Consider the following 6,000-nt stretch of genomic DNA (forward strand, 5'->3'; position numbering starts at 1 on the left):
TCCTGAAAACTAGGATTATCAGGATGTTTCACAGTGGCAAGCTTAGAAGATGCTGTTTATTATTTTTCTGTGTGTGCATATGTATGTGTGTGTGAGAGAGAGAAAGAAAAATGAAAGATAGAGAGTGAAAGGAGATAGAGAGATAGATAGAGAGAGAGAGAGAGAGAGAGAGAGAGAGAGAAAGTAGGCCAGAGAGTGATGTTGGTTTTCTTCCTTAATCACACTCCATCTTTTTTTTTTTTTTTTTTCTCACTGAACCCAGAGCTGTCTAATTTAGCTAGACTGGCTGGCTGGCAGGCCCTATGGACCTTGTTTCTGCCTCCCCCTAGAATGAGGCACATGCTGGCTTCATCTTTCTCACATGGGTTCTGAGGATCCAAGCCAGAAGCTTCTTTTTCAGGATGAGGACATTAACAACTTAGCACTAGTTCCCAGCTCAGAAGATGCCGAACTTAAAGGAAAATGATTAGGGTGGAGAAGGAGGAAGTGCCTTCTAATGGTTTGCATATGGTGTGAGGGTCTCCCAAAGCTTTGTGAATTGCTACTTATACAACCCCATCTGTCAAACTGTGAGGCATTAAGAGTATGGGTACTTAATCTAACTAGGGCATTTAGAGGTGGGCCTTAGGGTGTGGTTAAAATTAAGCAAAGCAGTTCCACAGGATCCCTCATGGCAGGATCCCTGAAGACAGAATCCTGGTAGCTTTGTAAGAAAGGGGACAGAGCCCAGATAGACACATGTAGATGGGCGTGCCTTCCATCTCCTGCCAGGCGATGCTATGCACTGCTTCAGTGCCAGCAAGAAGACCTTATTCCTCCAGAACTGTAAGTCCAGTCCAACTTCTTTTCTGTATAAGTCACCAAGCTATGGCATTAGGTATTAGGGACAGAGTGTAGATAAATGTTTATCCTCCCACTAAGCACAGGGGCTGCGATCAAACTGGGTCACTGTGCTACCAAACTCTCCTTCTTCATCATATGGGGGCAGTGTGATCAGCCCAGCTAGGAGAAAGATTAGTCCTTTGTGGGCTCTGGCAGGTGAACAGGGGGCAGGCTGTCTTCGGAAAGAGGCACAGGGGATGCAGGAAACACATGTGAGCACAGTAGGATCCAGTTCACCAGCTGGAGGGACAGGAGAGTAAAGCCAGCTCTCTTTTTTTCTCCCCATCCCTCATGTGACTTCCTGCTCGTTACTGTGAGACCTAGAAAATTCCTATGACCATGTTGCATCTTCTTTAGTGAGGAGGGCTCCCATTCTGTTCCAAACACCAGGCAAGAATTAGGAACACTGACCCACTCATGAGAGTATCATTTGTTCCTGTTCACATGGGTTTTCCCTGAATCACATAGCCACTATAGTCCTTGTTCACTGAAGCAATAACTTATTGGGTCCCAAGTCCATGTCCAAGTCCCAGTGGAGGGATTCAGACATACTCAGTCTCACAGTGGGCCAGGCATTCACCCCAGCAAGACCCCAGCAGGTCATTCTTACAAGCCTTGGGAGGAGAAGGTGGACTATACTTGGAAAGCTGACTCAAGTAGTTTTTTTTCTTAATTGTATTCATTTACTATTTATTATCATTATTGTTATCATCATCATAATTATTACTATTTATTGGGGGATTTGAAACAGCACATGTATGGAAATCAGAGAACAAATTTCAGGAGTATCTAAGTTCCTGAAAAGGTCCACTCTGCTCCATCACCCAGTGCTTGTGTGTGACCTGAAGAGTTTTAAGGCTCAGAAGTCTCTGGACTCTAACTCCTTCATTCATTGCTCACCTCTGTTTATCTATGTAAACACACACACACACACACACACACACACACACACACTCCTAACGAGGTTAGACGTTTTCTTGTTTAGTATTGGAAAGAGACAGAGGTACCCCTTCTCCACTTGCTCTGATCAAATAGTCAAAGATGGAGTATGGTTAGGGCTAGTTTTTGGGTCCACATTCATTTGCTTTTTACTCTTAGGAGAGGTTCATCATGTAATTAAGAGTGTGAGTTTGGAGTGAGCCAACCTTTGTGTTTCATTCCCAGCTCTGCCATTATGAACTGGGTTTCTGGACAAGAGATTTACTCTCTCTGAGCTTTAGCCTCGGTTGTAATGCCAACTTTAACAATAAAACCACCATCAGGAGTGAATAAGAGAGCATGGTGAGCGATGTGCTCAAGGTTGTCAACTTTATATGTTTACTATGTTGATGTCAATGTATCGTTCACCCCATAATTGACTGGTAACATCCAAATCAAAAGAAAAAAAACCCCAAATTCCAGAAGGTTTAACGTTTACTACAAATAATAGCAAGGGGCAAAGCAGCCAGTGTTTAACTTCCTGAAGAGTTCAAAACATAGTGTAGTCTGTTTTTTTTTTTTTTCTTCTTATACCCCAGGGACATGAAATGGGGGTATGAGCTATGAGCCCAGGAGAAGGGTTAGACAAAAGTGAAGGATCCTGTGAAGATGGTAAGAACAGCAGAGGGGATTAATATATCTAGCAGAGGCTAGATATATTTGTACTCTACTTGAGGTGGTAAAGTACAAATAAAGTTCAATTTATCTTTTGAGAATTTGCACTGATTCTTAGTTTCTGGGACAGATGTGGTCTGTGACCCATTTGTGAGACTCACAGACCGTGAGGGGAGACAGACAAGGAGACCGGGAAGGACAGACATACACAGAGCTTCAAAGAAGGAAGTTCAGGAGCTGCAGAGTGAAGGCAAGGAAAGCTGGCATAGCCTGGTACCATCTCTTACAACGGTAATGAAGAACCCCCTATGACCAAGCAGAATGCATGTGTGAGCTCATCAGGTCCCAGAGCAAGACACTGAAAGAGATATTTTGAAGAAGTTGTGGCTCTTGGAAGTGAGGTAATGCCTGGTAACAAATTGGTGAAGTCTGAGTTGGGCACAAGACGTGGTAGCTATGTGGTTCATAGACACAGGAAACTCTGAGTTTTAATGCACATTGTTTAGAGATTGGCCAAGGAGCAGCCCCTAGGATCCCCCAGCATTTTACTCCTCAAGGGCACACCTCACTTCTCCTAAGGCATGAGGTGAGACCCGAAGAAGCTACCTTTAAAGGGAAGACAGGTATGTAAGAAGGAAGTGAAAGAGGACTATTTCTATCTTCTCCCTTTGGGGGTGACTTTATTGTTTCTTTCTTTTAGTGTTTTTACAAAGCTGGCATTCATTCAGACTTCTTGGGCATTTCCCCAAAAGGCTCATACCATCTATGGTATTAGGTCTTCTATAAGTGTGTTTTTAGCTTTCTCTTTTCACACAGCATCAGTCAAGGCTCAGGAGATGTCTGGGTCTATTCTTCTGAAAACTGAGGGATGAAAGAGTTTGCCTGATTTTCAGCTCTCTGAACTGCTTCTTAGGTGCCATGGAATATTCTACGGACCAGATCCCTAGTTCAGGAAATCAGTGAAAAGGAACCATAATCTTAAGCCTATTCCAATAATGAAACAAAGCCACAGGCCCGGGAGGGAGAAGGAATAATATGCTAATATACAGTACCACTTAAGCTTAGAGATGCAAAAGGCCTGGCAACTAAATGGGTGCTTGGTGTTGTAGCTTATTTTCTTATGCAGGTCTTTGAAGATGCCTCAATGGATGACTCTGGCAGAGAAGCCCTTCTTGTAGTGCCTCTTCCTGGCAAGGTGGAGGTTAAGCAAATTTTCACTGGGCAATGAGGAGAAGGGCAAAGACATATTTTTAGAACCAAACTGGACAACTTCCCCTCTTTGTTGTTTTGAATGTTCAGACACTTCTTCCTTTACCCTTTAAACTTCTGTTTTCTATCTTCATCTGGAAGTGGTGAGGACCAAAACTGAAAGTAGTGGCACTGAGGAGCGAGGCTGACATGTTCTCAATGGAAACTTTAAAGTAACTGGAGTGAGACTAGTATTCAGTAGTATATTCAACAACAGTGGATCGCTACTTCTTCTTCTATATGCCAGACATGGTGAGTATACCTGTTCTCTCAGGACCACAAAGACTGATGATGGCAAGAATATGCAGGCAAAATATCCCAATGTGAAGGCTTAAGACAAGGGATAATGGATTGTCACCTTTACACTGAGATGAAGAACCAATCCAACTGGGAAGGTGGTTAAGCCAACTTTATGAACTTGGTGTGAATGCCACTGACAGTGTAACCTGAACAAATTTGGAGGTCCTATATGATTCAGCCAGGTTTTGGTAATGCAGCCTAAGTTTAGTTTTTGAAGGAAGTTTTCTGTGAAAAGGGCTACTCTAGAAGCTCCCACATTCAATAGTCTGCCATTAGAGGCTCCCTGAAGTTCCTTCCATTTCTCAGGTTTAATTATAACTATCAATGCCATACATCTCCCTTTCTCTCAGGTCATCTGTCTATCTATCTATCTATCTATCTATCTATCTATCTATCTATCTATCTATCTATCTATCTATCTATCTCCATATATCCCTCCTAAATATCTCCTGCATCTCAGTCTTTTTAATTTTTTTAAAACAATTTTATTTTTATTAATTACAATGTATTCACTTTGTATCCCCCCTGTAGCTGCCTCCTTCCTCCCCTCCCAATCCTACTCTCTCTCCCCCTTCTCTACCCATGCCCCTCCCCAAGTCCACTGATAGGGGAGGTCTTCCTCCCCATCCTTCTGATCCTAGTCTATCAGGTTTCATCAAGCCTGGCTGTATTGTCTTCCTCAGTAGCCTGGTAAGGCTGCTTCCCCTCAGGGAGAGGTGATCAAAGAGCAAGCCAATCAGTTCATGTCAGAGACAGTCCCTGTTCCCATTACTATGGAACCCACTTGGACACTGAACTGCCATGGGCTAAATCTGTGCGGGGGTTCTAGGTTAGCTCCCTGAATGGTCCTTGGTTGGAGTATCAGTCTCAGAAAAGACCCCTGTGCCCAGATTTTTTTGTTCTGTTGCTCTCCTTGTGGATCTCCTGTCCCCTCCAGGTCTTTCTATCTCCCTCTTCTTTCATAAAATTCCCTGTACTCTGCCCAAAGGTTGGCCATAAGTCTCAGCATCTGCTTTGATACCCTGCAGCGTAGAGCCTTTCAGAGGCCCTCTGTGGTAGGCTCCTATCCTGTTCCTGTTTTCTCCCTCTTCTGATGTCCATCTTCTTTGTCTTTCTGAATGGGGATTGAGCATCTTAGCCAGAGTCCTCCTTCTTGATTAGTTTCTTTAGGTGTACAGATTTTAGTATGCTTATCCTATATTATATGTCTAATATCCACTTATGAGTGAGTATATACCCTGTGTGTCTTTCTGCTTCTGGGACACCTCACTCAGGATGATCTTTTCCAGTTCTCAGTCTTTTTTTATTTTAATTTTTTTTATTAATTACACTTTATTTACTTTGTATCCCCCATGTTGTTCCCTCCCTCCTCCCCTCCCAACCCCTCCTTTCCTCCTCCTTTTCCACACATGCCCCTCCCCAAGTCCACTGGTAGGGGAGGTCTTCTTCTCCTTCCTTCTGATCCTAGTCTGTTAGGTGCTCTCAGTCTTTTTTAAACCGATAAGTTGATCTTTGCATCTCCTGAGTACCCTTACTAGGAACATTTCCTAAATTCTGCCTTCTGCAGAAGTGAGGAAAGGTGTGATGCTCAGTCTTGATTGTATTGAGAAATGCCTGGGAGATTAGGAAAGCACAGTGTTGGGAGTGTTTGTGAGGGCAATTCCAGTGGATCCACTAAGGCAGAAAGACCTGCCCTGTAGGTGGGAATCCCCATAGGTGGGGAGACATGGTGGAGGGAGCTGCAATAGAATAAAAGGGACTAAAAGCAGAAAGCTCAACCCTCACAGGCATCCTCCCTCTCTGCTTGCTGGTTGCTGTGAACCGAGCTGGTTTGTTGCACCCTTTCCATTGTGATAGACCGAGAGTTCTGAAACCATGAGCCAAAATGTATCTTTCTTCCACTAAGTTGTTTTGCTCAAGTATTTTGTCAACACACACACACACACACACACACACACACACACACACACACACACA

The sequence above is a fragment of the Psammomys obesus genome, unplaced genomic scaffold (assembly GCF_907164565.1).
Source record: "Psammomys obesus unplaced genomic scaffold, mPsaObe1.curated_primary_1811, whole genome shotgun sequence".
Classification (NCBI taxonomy): domain Eukaryota; kingdom Metazoa; phylum Chordata; class Mammalia; order Rodentia; family Muridae; genus Psammomys; species Psammomys obesus.